This window comes from Bos mutus, chromosome 7 (genome assembly GCF_027580195.1).
Source record: "Bos mutus isolate GX-2022 chromosome 7, NWIPB_WYAK_1.1, whole genome shotgun sequence".
Classification (NCBI taxonomy): Eukaryota; Metazoa; Chordata; class Mammalia; order Artiodactyla; family Bovidae; genus Bos; species Bos mutus.
Genome location: NC_091623.1, coordinates 75,890,660 through 75,904,902, shown reverse-complemented (window position 1 = coordinate 75,904,902; position 14,243 = coordinate 75,890,660). Strand labels below are relative to the sequence as shown.

Genomic DNA, 14,243 nt, shown 5'->3' with positions numbered 1-14,243 from the left:
TGCATTTTAAAGGACTTTACCATGCAGTATTTGTTTTAGCAACATGCAGTAGTATTTTGGAAAACATTAATTCATTGAATTATGCCAATCTTTGAAATGTTGACACTTTTAATTATAAAATACAAATAAATAGCATTCTTTAATTCCATTGATCTCATCAGAAATGACTTTAAGTATTAGGAATACAGTAATATTAGAGGCAAATACAAGTTTTCTAAAATTCCAATATTTCTATGAAAACACAAATATTATTTGCAACAAATACTTTAAGCTGTTTTCCTTGAAGTGACAGCCTCACTTCATTTGTTTTTGCAGTACATCTGTCAAACATCCAAGTATTTATAACCATATATCTGTTATTCTTTCAAGTAAAAATGATTTTCAATGAACTAGTTCAGCTAGATATTCTAACAAAAAAGTTTTTCCTGAGACAATATTAGTTTCCATCAAAAATGCTCTATGTATACGTCTATACGTCCCATTTCCCAACACAGAATATGAAAAGTCATGATTTAATAAAATTAGTAATGTGTATTATTTCACCAAGGGTATTCTTAAGTGACAGTGGCTCTTTCTTTTTAACTGCAAGAATATAAAGACTAATAGTACAATTTGGTGCTCCTAACTTGATGTGGGCTAAGACACCTAGTTTTACTCATTGTTGAATTTCAAACATCAATACAAATAACAAGTCAGTGAAAAAAAGCAAATAATGTTAGTATTAACTTTTCAGACCCCCTGAATGTGTCTTAAGAACTCTAATAAGGACACAGGCCACACTTTAAGAATCATTGCCTTAAACCAGATCTATTCTATTCCTATCAAACTCCTACTTTAAAGACTTCAGTCTTCTGTCCTAATGTCAAATAAATACACTTTATACCTGATGTACAGAACTTTGACAATCTGGAGTCCCAGCAGCCTTTAGACTCAGCTAACATTCCTATTCCACATTGTACTCTCTGCTCCTAGCACCATGAGCTACTCATTAAGCATCTCACTGTGCCTTTCATCACTCTGGGCTTCTGAGCAACTGTTACCTTCTGCCTGATATCTTTCTATCTCTGTCTGAAACACTCCTCATTCTTTATAGTCTAATTCAAAGGTTAGCACCCATAAGAAGTCTTTCTCTCACTCCTAGGTAGCTGACTAGAGTTAGACACTGCACCTGAGCCTCTAGAGTACTTCATTTACTCATTCAACAAAATTTTGGGAGCATCCATTCATGCCAGGCATTATTCTCAGAGCTAGGAGAACAGAGATGAACGAGACAGAGAAGAACTATAATGTAGTCTTTTAGAACTGATCTAATATAATTTAAATATTAAGGGAGTGATTGTCAAAATATAATCGATAAAAATAAAGTCATGTGGTTTCAAATGGTGATGAAAGTGAAAGTGTTAGTCACCCCGTCATATCTGACTCTTTGTGACCCGCCAGGCTCCTCTGTCCATGGGATTCTCCAGGCAAGAACACTGGAGTGGTTTGCCATGTTCCTCCAGGGGATCTTCCCCACCCAGGGATTAAACCCAGTCCTCCTGCATTCCAGGCAGATTCTTTACCTTCTAAGCCACCAGGGAAGTCCTTCAGATGGTGATTGATAACTGCTATGAAAAATAGGATAAAAGGATGGAGAATCACTGGGTATAAGTTAAAATATTTGTTCAGAGAAGAATTCCCTGTGGCAGTACTATTTGGCCTAAGACCTGGGGGGTTTAAAGAAGAGAGTCAGATCAAGAAAAGGGGAAAGGTTTTCTGGATAGAGGAAAGAGTAGTTGTAAGGGGGAAATGAACCTAGGGGCTAGAAAAACAGAGAGAACCCTAAACCACAGAACTGATCATGACAAAGTGGTAGATGTTGACTAGATCCATCCAAGTGAGGGCTGTGCAGGAGACAGAAGCTGCCAGAGAAAGTTCCCAGAGGGCCCACGGTACCTGCATGGATGGTAGTATAAGCCCAGATTTGGCTTCAGTGGTCTACCCAAACTGGAGAAGTCTCTGCTTTAGGGCCTAGGGGGAGCCTCCAAGCCTAGTTCTAAGGTCACACAGATGATTCCTTGAGTAACTATGTGTCCTATAATATTTTTTTTTCCTTGAACTAGCTAAATAATTGCCATTTTTTCTAAGAACCCTGACTGATACAAGAGTGCTAAATACACACACATGCATATACATTTGGGGCTTTCCTTGTGGCTCAGCTGGTAAAGAATCCGCCTGCACTGTGGGAGACCTGGGTTCAATCCCTGGGTTGGGAAGATCTCCTGGAGAAGGGAATGGCTACCCACTCCAATATTCTGGCCTGGAGAATCCATGGATTGGATAGTCCATGGGGTCACAAAGAGTCAGACGCGACTGACCGACTTTCACTTTCACATATACATATATGTGTGTATGTATACACACACACACATATATATGATATGTAAGACGTTATGACTCACAACAATGTCAGAAGTGAAAGTGGGGTGAGAAAGCGAAAGTGAACTTGCTTTGCTGCCTTTCAGTTCATTACTTCCCCACATGAATCAGATCAGCTTAAAAACACCTTACTGAGAGCCCCCTTAGTTCTGCCGATTTAGGATAATTATTCTACATACTTGTACCTATTTTCCCCAAATGGCATTTTATCTTTATATTCTCTGCCCAACACTTACTCCACACACCCAAGGCTCCCCTCTCTCAGTCAGGTTCTAATAGGAACGGTCTTCATCTCAGGTGGTGTGGGATATTGTAAAGAAATGAACACGAGAGGTTGAGGCACCAAGGAACATGAGAAAGCAGAAGGCCTTTACTAATATCAGAGTGGAAGGAGCAAAGAAAATAAAAGATAATAGGAGTGCAGTGAGAGCTGGATACTCAGCACCAACCAGAAACTCAGAGCTGAGGTAGGGAGGGTCAGTCTCTTGTTGGTGAAAGGATAGAGTGGACTGCATCTGGAGGGTCAAAAGAGCAGAAATCATATAACCTGGTCTTAGTCTGCTCCTATTGCCATAACCAAGTCCCACAAACTAGGTGGCTAAAACAACAGACACATTTTCTCTCAGTTCTGGAGGCTAGAAGTCCAAGGTTCTAGAGGTGTTTCATTCTTCTGAGGTGTCTCTGCTTACCTTGCGAATGGCCGGTCTTCTCACTGCATCTTCACATGTCTTCCCTCCACGTGTGCACACTGGGAGTCCTTTCACATGTCCAAACTTCCTCTTCCTATAAGGACACCAGGTCAGATCAGATTAGGGTCCATCCTAAGGCCTTCATTTTAATTGCCTCTTTAAAGACCTGTCTCCAAATACAGACACACTCTGATATATACTAGAATTAGGATTTCAACATATGAACTTTGAGTGGACATAATTTCAGCCCATGACAACCCTGTGTTACTCATGTACAACTCTTGTTCATCAGTTTTCTTTCAGAATATCTATCATCCTCACTTTCCTTACCCGTCCATTGCCTACCCCCTGTACTTCTCATTCATTTTTTAAAGTAAGCAATCACTATATATATATATATATATATATATATATATATATATATATATAAACTATCATAAAAAAGAAGAAAATCTCACCAAATTCCACACCATGGACTTTAAGGGCATTATCCTAAGTGAAATAAGTCAGAGACTGAAAAATACTATATGGTCACATTTATATGTGGAATCTAAAAACATTAAACTCATAGAAATAGAGAAGATCAGTTGCCTGGGCCTGAGGAGTAGGCAAAACAGAAGATATTGGTTAAATGGTACAAACTTCCAGATATAAGACATATAAGTTCCGAGGATCTAATTACAGCATGTAACCATGGTTAACAATATTGTATCAAGTGCTTTAAAGTTGTTATAAGAAGAGTTTTAATGATCTAACCATAACAACAGCAGCAACAAAATGGTTAATTATGGGAGGTGAAGGATTCCTTATTTTGGTAATCATTTCTGCAAGATAGGCAGGTATCACATCATTTACTCAAAGTCTACCAATTTAAATGTTAATCCGTTCCCAAAATACCCTCCCAGAAGCATCCAAAACAATATTGGACCAAACATCTTGTCACCATAACCCAGACAAGTTGACATATAAAATTAAACATCATATCCATGCAACTACCTTGATTTTGGATAGAATAACCCAGTCATTTTATTTTAAAAAAGTGGCAAACTTTTAATTTTTTCGGTTTTTTAGTCATAAGATCAATGATTTATAGGACACTAACAGAGAATGCCTCAGAGTGAACCATGTAATCATTGAAGATGTCTTCAGGCAATTACAAGGAAATGTCAAGGCAAAGCTGCTGTTGAATACTAAAATCATGTTGAATTTTAAGTGAGAGTTGCTGCTACCCTGGTGAGATTCATCCTGATGCGCTGAGGTAGGATTCATTAAGATGAGTAATCCAAGGTCTACTTGTTTTATAAATCTAGCAATTAAAAATATTTAGAAACTATCAGCAGCATCTTAGCCTGAGTGATAGAGAAAAGTGCAATATGGACACTGCCCTTCAAGGGCTTACAATATAGTAAGGGGGGGAAAAAAGTAGAAATCAATATAGGGTCACATGTACACACCACATACATTTCTGGTAAATGTTGTTTTTTGATCATTTAGAGAATGATATTTGTAATAATAGAGAGCTACTTAGCTTTTGCTCCTTTCCCTGGAGCAAAGGAAAAATAAAAATAAAAACTGGGGGATAAAGATGGATAAAATTTGAAAAACTGAAGGAAACTGGAAGATCCAAACAATATGACAAAAGTGAAAAGATTAATATAGCTTGAGGGAAAATAAACTTGATACTGATGGGACCTCCAAGTTTCACAAAATTTGCAAGTGTTACTTACAGTTTGTTTTACCTTCCATAAATTCAAAGATATAAGTGCTCAAAAATTTATGAAACTTCTTCAGATAGTTAATTATCTTTAAAATACAAAGTGAACTTTCTAGCTATTAATAGAAAACATCACCTGTCTTGACCTCTTTACTTTCCAATAATTTACGTTACCATCAATTTCAGTTATTTCTCTTCTCTGAGCCATTCTATGCAAAGAGAAAAATAATTTATTTGGTCTTAAGAACTCCCATATATGTAATATAAAATAGACCAGAAATGTCTTTTGGATTTCCAGATTCACCCCCAAGCTAACTGACTTTCACTCATGATCAATACTTTTACAGTATGCAGCAGCAGCAGCATGAACAATACTTTTACAGTATGTACAATCAGAATGCATACCACAAAAACAGAAGAAATCATACATCCCCAACAAGCAATGTCATTTAGAGTCATATTTAAGGTTGAGAGTTCTGGACCAAAATTGCCTGTGAAATGCTTAGAATTTTGTATGGAATGTGATAAATTCAATTAATTTATGGGTATTAAGCCTCTTTATTATTAAAAAAAAAAACATAGGCCATTTGAGGTAGCAGCAACTAAATGATAGCACTGAAATTTTAATTGAGAGTCGCTTAGATGGTAAAGAATCTGCCTGCAATGCAGGAAACACAGGTTTTATCACTAGATCAGGAAAATGCCTTGGAGAAGGGTATGGCTGTCCTCTCTGGTATTCTTGACCGGAGAATTCCATGGACAGAGGTGACTGGTGGGCTATAGAGTCCATGGGGTCACCAAGAGAAGGACATGATTGAGTGAATAACTCTTTAAGATGCAAAAGGGAACTTTTGTAAGTTTTTTAAAAGGAAGATGAGGATGAAAGATGTAGAAACTGTTTGCAATAGCATTTTTTTCTATGTTAAATTGCTGAAATTTTGCATGCATTATCAGCTTAGAAGAGATAAAATGATCTTTTGGGGGAGGAAATTCTAGAAATTTGTTTTTCCTAATTCTTATTATCCTATTAAAAAAATAGATGATTTCTTTCTGGGAAAAATATGTTCTTTTCCATGAAATGAATTTCTATCCTCACCTGTTGGTAACACTCAGTTATGACCAGTGCTCCTGTAAAAGAAAAGAAACTGTTTTCAGGATCTCTATGTTTTTCACTATGTAGTAGTCGTAGCTAATCCAGGCTGTTATATTTTCAAGGGCACTGCTGCTTTGCAGGGCATAATGCTGATTTTCTTATCTTAGCAATGCCGCCTTTAGTTACTCTTGTGATCTTGATCCTCCTGAATCCTTTTTTGGTAGAGATTCCAAACAGTATTTCTTCTGTCCTGATTTTCCTCATGAGTTTAAAGCAATATTTTGACTTTGAGTGGTTCATGTGTACATAACAAAGAATCCTGGAAACTTTCTCCATAGTGTTGTTAATTTGTGTTCTTTAAAGGGAGCTTTAAAAAGCCTTTTTGTTATTTACTGAAATTGTATTATCTTTTTCACAACAAAATAAAAAGCATCTGTCAATCAAATTCCTTAGTACTGTTGATATGTTATATGCATTCAATTCAATAATTTAATGATGCAAATTATATTCAAGAAGATATTTATATATTTTTACATATTAGCAACTTACTGAACAAAGGCGAAAGTATCTTGCCATTCCTTAATATGAGTAGATATTTTCAATTAAACATATTCTAGGATTTACAGCACACAAAATGTGTCAGCCTGACATATGTTACTTTAGTTTGGTAGGAATTTTTCTACTCTATCTCTGTAAAGTTTTGTAAAAAGTCAAAAAAGGTCAAGACCTTGTTCTGTGTTTCAATAAACAGTCCTGATACATCTTACTAGATGGAGAATAACATTACAAACCTCCCTTGGGCTCCACGATACTGCCAGTTGGACATTCTGACCTCTTTTACAAAAAGGGAAATGAAAACATTCAGCACTTTATCTATAACAGGATGCCTCTGATAGATTTAGTTATACAAGGTTATAACTGTCAATTGGAAAGGCCTCGTCTGCCTCAGTTTAAATCACCATTCTCATTTGTCTTCTATACAAAAAGAAATCTGACTTATTCAAGGACAATAGAGCAGCTTTACTCTAACAAAAGGAGAAAATGGAAAAATGCACACATTTTCATCTTTAGTCATTTTTTTAACCATGCACACTTGTGCAAATTATTCTGAACCTACTAAAGTGTGTAGGATCATGTTATGAAGTGCTGAGAGGTAGATCATCAATTTGTCTCAGGAAAGTGAACAAAGGTCCTTTCAGTACTTAAGCTGAAATGTATTTTAAAATCGCAGGTGGAAATTCTAAAATAGGTTAATTTGAAAAGTTATAATTATTCTACAATTAAAAGTTACTCTTGACTCCTGGGTCCAGAAGATCTTCTGGAGAAGGAAATGGGAACCCACTCCAGTATTCTTGCCTGGGAAATTCCATGGGCTGAGGAGCCTGGTGGGCGACAGTCCATGAGGTCACAAAGAGTCAGATACAACTGAGCGACTGAGCACACACACACACATTATTCTCAGGATCTAAGAAAATTTTGGCAGAAATGAAGTGCTATTTCCTTAGTTGGTATATCTCTCATCATTTTAAAAATGCCCTTTTCCAAAATATTAAATGGTGACCTACTGAAATTATAAGCTATGTATTTGATGCTAACCACAACTAATCATTAAGTAGTATGCACAAGCCCAATATGAGATCATAAAGAATCTGTTTTAAAATTATTTCATATATATATATATAATCATATGAATTGAGCAAGTAACAACACAAATGTATCTGCAGATGCAATGAAATGTTAACCATCACGCAGTACCGTTTAGTGTCTTAAGAGAAACTTTTCAATGTAAATATAAAAGACAGAGCTAAGATTCAGTGAAGAGCACACGAATGTGGGAAATAATGAACAAGAAGTACTTTATTGGGAATACACAGAGTGCGAGAGTGACATGGGCTCTAAGATCTGAAAGACGAGGAGGGGTATTCCAGCACCCCTATTGGGTGGGAGTGAAGCTGGAGCAGCCAGGGGTTCACATGTGGAAAGGAGAGAGCAAAATGTGTTCCAGGAACTAAATTGTGAGCACACTTAGGGGAAACTGGTGAAGAGAGAAGATGAGAAGTGAATAGATAGTAGATTACAAAGGACCTTGTAAACATCATAAATGGGTTTGGATGCTATTCTAAGCACAGTAGGGGCTCTGTGGTAGACTTTTAAGCAGAGGATCTTCATCATCAGATTTTATCTTGAGGAACATTTCCTTGGCTCTAATGGGGTACATGATAGGAGATCAGGGTCTATCACAGAGGAATACCATACTGTAGTTAGTAGATATTAATGCAGTATTTGAAAGAAACGATAACAGCTGCAAGCAGTAAAGTGTCATTGAGAGTAGAGTGAGGTGAGTAGATTCCAGAGACATAGTAATATATCAGTGTTAATAGCAGAAAAGGGAAAATCCAGAGTTAGAACAGTGCCCAGGAATCTGTCGTGGGCAACTGACTGGCAGCTCCATGTATCATTTTATTGCAGAATAAATTTCAAAAAGGAAAACCAATGTGGAGCTGCAGTAGGTATCAGAGATGATGAGTTAGACATATTGAATAGGATGTTCCTTGGGTCATCCAAGTGATCTTGAGCTATAGGGAATGGGATAAACAGAAGATTTAGGAGAAGAATCTGGATCTGAATGAGAGATTTGAAGTTTATTCTTAAATAAGTATAATTGAAAATGGGAATGAGTGAAACCTCTCAAAGAAGTATGGGGGAAACAAGAGAATGTAATTCCAAAAAGTAGAACCCTAAGAAACATTTACATTTAAAGATCAGACTAATAAAGAAAAGCCTGAAAGAGGACATTGTCAGAAAAGTGAGAGGAAACTTATTTTAATTATAAAAATGACCTTAGTAAACAAATAATTGTGTATTGCACATGACTGCACATGACTAATCTACATTTTAAGAGTGTCACTCTAATATGTTGAAAAAAGAATAAAAAAAGAGCTATGCTTGGAGGCAGAAATATCAAGAAAAATGAAGCTAAGGAATTACATTCATTTATCTATTCATTCATTGATACATTCAAGAGCTTCCTATTAAGGATTCATTGTGAAGTACTGTAAAAGAGATTTTGGTAAATACAAACATAAATTAAGTACTAACTGTGACTTTTAGAAGCTCATGCACTACAGTAAGAAAGGAGACACATGCTTTAGTAAATAATTTGAGGGAGAGCAGGACATGTTTCCTAAAAAAAGCACAGAAAACATACTAAGGGAGATCAAAAAAAGAATACACAGCCCTGACACAGGGTCAGGCACAATATAAATTCTCAACATACATACTGAATCAATTTACGCCATCCAGCTGGAGGGGTTAAAAAAAGCTTTCTGTAGCAGCTGGCATTTACCATTAAAATAGGCAAATTCCTAATATTTAAATATAAGAGAAAGGATTTGGATAAATCAGTGGCAGGTACAAGAGCAGCAGCTGGAGCAGCTTAATCTAGAGTAAAGGCCTGAGAAATGCATTCATTTTAAAAATACTTTGAGCATCTGTCTATAGTTTCTCAAATTACAGACTAAAGGAAAGAGCTCATTTTGTGGCAGTGGCAATTTCTGATCAAGAGCTAAAAATAACCACGATGTCCAAATACTTATAAATGCATTCATATTTAATCCTCAGAGACAACTTTGATAATCATGCAAGTTATTTCTACACATGTAAACTAAGACCTGAATGGATAAAATGTATTAGAATCTAAGTTTTTGCGGTGTCCTACAATGGCACCCCACTCTAGTACTTTTGCCTGGAAAATCCCATGGATGGAGGAGCCTGTTAGGCTGCAGTCCATGGGGTCGCTAGGAGTCAGACACGACTGAGCGACTTCATTTTCACTTTTCACTTTCATGCATTGGAGAAGGAAATGGCAACCCACTCCAGTGTTCTTGCCTGGAGAATCCCAGGGACGGGGGAGCCTGGTGGGCTTCTGTCTATGGGGTTGCACAGAGTTGGACACAACTGAAGCGACTTAGCAGCAGCAGCAGCACACCTTTATTTTGGAATGTTCTGGCCATTTTCATAATGACATTCTCAATAAAGAATTTTAGACTAAACAAAATGTATAAAGCCATTAAAAGCAGATTATAATTCTTGGTCACATCAGCTGAGAATTATCCAAAAGAGCAAGCAGAGTTTGTGTGCTGAGTTCTCTCTTGTGCATGGTGAGGGCTTCAGAAGGAAATACCGAAATGGCCTAAAGTAAAGGGCTTGAGCAGAGGCCGTGCATATTGAATAAACAAAACACAGTGAGGAAATTTATGTGATCTGAGATTTGAGTGATTTGGAAGCCTAATTTCTGGCCCAAGACTCACAGTTTGATCTTAAGTCAGCTGCATATTCCCTGAATAATACCAGTTTTTATTCTATTGTTATTGTTGTTGTTTAGTCTCTAAGTCATGTCTGACTCCTTGCAACCCCAAGAACAGTAGCCCACCAGGATCCTCTGTCATGGGATTTCCCAGGCAAGAATACTGGAGTAGGCTGCCATTTCCTTCTCCAGTGGATCTTCTGAACCCAAGGATCAGTATTGTAATAGCATGTGTAGGCATGAAGGAAATAATAAGGTCAGAAGACCTCTTTGGAAGACACTCTCACCAATGAAAAGATATATATCTAAATACTATCAGTTTATATTTATACTCTGCATGTAGTTCTGTGATGGGTCACTCAATTCTAACTACTCAATATTCTACAGCAAAGTATATATCCATCCATGTTATCACACCATTGGAGAAGGAAATGGCAACCCACTCCAGTGTTCTTGCCTGGAGAATCCCAGGGACAGGAGAGCCTGGTGGGCTGCTGTCTATGGGGTCGCACAGAGTCGGACACGACTGAAGTGACTTAGCATAGCATAGCATAGCATAGCATAGCATGTGTTATCACACAACTCTAAAAATACATAATTCAGCATCCAAAGAGCTACTTTGTATTTAAAATAAGTCTCTATAGGATGTTAAATATATAATTAATAGTATTTAATGTATGAAGGATGCCTGTTAAGTTACATGTCTGAATTTCAAAATTGACTAATACACATTTTTTTTAGTAAGTTATCATTTGTGTTATTTTCTTAAAACAGCACAGCAGATAGTATATTTATGTAAATTTCTAATGAACATTTTCAAATGTACTCAAACTTTTATTTGAGTGGACCTGTAATATGCTACTAACATATGCCATACATATATTTTTTATCTTGCTCAGTGTTAATATCCTAAGGGTATGTTTATTACAAGTTTCAAATATCAGCCCTCAGTATGTGTTGTAATCAGATGTAATAACCCTAATGAAAAGAGGTACATTTCCTCTTTGGTTATTTGACAAGGAAGAAAACAAGAAGTATGTGGGGTGCCTCTTAGGCCCTCTGCTAACTCCCTTGACTACTAACTGTGCTCCATGCGTGCTTGAAGACAGAGCTTTGCAGAGGCATTGGATCTGCCAAGGTTTGACCTAATGACTGTGGAACTTATGCCAGTCTTAGCCTTCTGCATTAAGTTTAATGCCTTTGTCTAGCATGCAGATGGAGAAGGAAATGGCAACCCACTCCAGTGTTCTTGCCTGGAGAATCCCATGGACAGAGAAGCCTGGTAGGCTGCAGTCCATGGGGTTGCACAGAGTCGGACACGACTGAAGTGACTCAGCAGCAGCAGCAGCAGCATGCAGAAAGTAAAATCACTTCCAGTGCTCCAACAGAAGAGTGTCACTATGCAGGAAGTCAGAAGGATATTTTATACTTATGAGTATGCAGTGGGAATAGAGAAGAGTTAACATGGGTCTGTCTACTTTGATCATAGCTTTTCTTCCAAAGAGCAAGTGTCTCTTAATTTCATGGTTGTAGTCACATCTGCAGTGATTTTGGAGCTCCCCAAAATAAAGTGTCTCTCTGTTTCCACAGTTTCCCCATCTATTTCCCATGAAGTGATGGGACTGCTTGCCACGATATTAGTTTTCTGAATGTTGAGTTTTAAGCCAACTTTTTCACTCTCCTCTTTCACTTTCATCAAGAGGCTCTTTATTTCTTCACTTTCTGCTATAAGGGTGGTGTCATTTGCATATCTGAGGTTATTGATATTTCTCTCGGCAATCTTGATTCCAGCTTGTGCTTCATCCAGCCCGGGATTACCTATGATGTACTCTGCGTAGAAGTTAATAAGCAGGGTGACAATATACAGCCTTGAGGTACTCCTTTCCTGATTTGGAACCAGTCTGTTGTTCCACGTCCAGTTCTACTGTTGCTTCCTGACCTGCATGCAGATATGTCAGGAGGCAGGTAAGGTGGTCTGGTATTCCCATCTCTTTAAGAATTTTCGACAGTTTGTAGTGATCCACACAGTCAAAGACTTTGGCATAGTCAATGAAGCAGAAGTAAATGTTTTTCTGGACCTCTCTTTTTCTATGATCCAACAGATGGCAATTTGTTTCCTCTGCCTTTTCTAAATCCAGCTTGAACATCTGGAAGTTCACGACTCACATACTGTTGAAGCCTGGCTTGGAGGATTTTGACCATTACTGTGCTAGTGTGTGAGATGAGTGCAATTGTGTGGTACTTTGAACTTCTTTGGCATTGCTTTTCTTTGGGATTGGAATGAGAACTGACCTTTTCCAGTCCTTTCCAAATTTGCTGGCATATTGAGTGCAGCACTTTAACAGCATCATCTTCTAGGATTTGAAATAGCTCAGCTGGAATGTCATCATGTCCACTAGATTTGTTGTAGTGATGCTTCCTAAGGCCCACTTGACTTCACATTCCAGGATGTCTGGTTCTAGGGGAATGATCATACCATTGTGTTTATCTGGGTTATGAAGATCTTTTCTGTATAGTTCTTCTGTGTATTTTTGCCACCTCTTCTTAATGTCTTCTGCTTCTGTTAGGTCCACATCATTTCTATCTGTTATTGTGCCCATCTTTGCATGAAATGTTTCCTTGATATCTCTAATTTTCTTGAAAAGAGCTCTAATCTTCCCATTCTATTGTTTTCCTCTATTTCTTTGCATTGATCAAAGCTTTGACCAACCTGCTGCTAAGTCGCTTCAGTCGTGTCTGACTCCATGTGACCCCATAGACGGCAGCCCACCAGGCTCCCCTGTCCCTGGGATCCTCCAGGCAAGAATACTGGAGTGGGTTGCCATTTCCTTCTCCAATGCATGAAAGTGAAAAGTGAAAGTGAAGTCGCTCAGTCGTGTCCGACTCCTAGAGACCCCATGGACTGCAGCCTACCAGGCTCCTCTGTCCATGGGATTTTCCAGGCAAGAGTAATGGAGTGGGTTGCCATTGCCTTCTCCAATGACCAACCTAGACAGCATATTAAAAAGCAGAGACATTACTTTGCCAACAAAGGTCTGTCTAGACAAAGCTATGGTTTTTCCAGTAGTCATGTATGGATGTGAGAGTTGGACTGTAAAGAAAGCTAGGCCCTAAAGAATTGATGCTTTTGAACTGTGGTGTTGAAGACTCTTGAGTCCCTTGGACTGCAAGGAGAATCAACCAGTCCATCCTAAGGGAAATCAGTCCTGAATATTCATTGGAAGGACTGATGCTGAAGCTGAAGCTCCAATACTTTGGCCACCTGATGTGAAGAGCTGACTCATTTGAAAAGACCCTGATGCTGGGAAAGATTGAAGGCAGGAGGAGAAGGAGATGACAGAGGATGAGATAGTTGGATGGCATCACCGACTCGATGGACATGAGTTTGAGTAAGCTTTGAGTTGGTGATGGACAAGGAGGCCTGGCGTGCTGCAGTCCATGGGGTCGCAAAGTGTTGGACATGACTGAGTGACTGAACTGAATGAAGACAAAGAAACCTATACTCCAAAAACTATAAGATACTAATAAAAGAAATCAAAGATGAAATGAAGAGATGGAGAGATATACCCATGTTCTTGTAATGGAAAAAACAAATATTTTCAAAATGACTATACTTTCCAAGGCAATATACAGATTCAGTGCAACCTCTATCAAATTACCAATGGTATTTTTCACAGAACTAAAGCAAAAAAAAAAAGTTTAATTTGTTTTGGAACACAAAGACCTTGAATAGCCACAGCCACCTTGGGGTGAGGGGGTTGGGGGGCGCGGGCGGATAAATGTGCTGGAGGAATCAAGGTCCCAGATTTCAGACTATACTACAAATCTACAATAATCAAGACAGGATGGTACTTGCACAAAAACAAATATAATCAATGGAACAGAATAAAAAACCCAGGAGTAAACTCACCCACCTATGGTCAGTTAATCTATGACAAAGAGGGCAAAACTATACAATCAAGAAAAGACAGTCTCTTCAATGTGGTGCTGGGAAAACTGCACAGCTACTTGCAAAGAATCAAA

The 14,243-nt window shown here is 38.0% G+C and overlaps 1 long non-coding RNA gene across 1 annotated transcript in view; it reads right to left on the bottom strand.

The window, feature by feature from the left end:
* The window catches only part of LOC138988643 (uncharacterized), an 824,542-nt gene that overhangs the window by 46,619 nt on the left and 763,680 nt on the right, over window positions 1–14,243 (bottom strand). Inside the window, exon 5 of the long non-coding RNA XR_011464915.1 lies at window positions 3,108–3,201. This is a non-coding gene — a long non-coding RNA (uncharacterized lncRNA). The remainder of the gene's footprint in view (window positions 1–3,107; window positions 3,202–14,243) is intronic.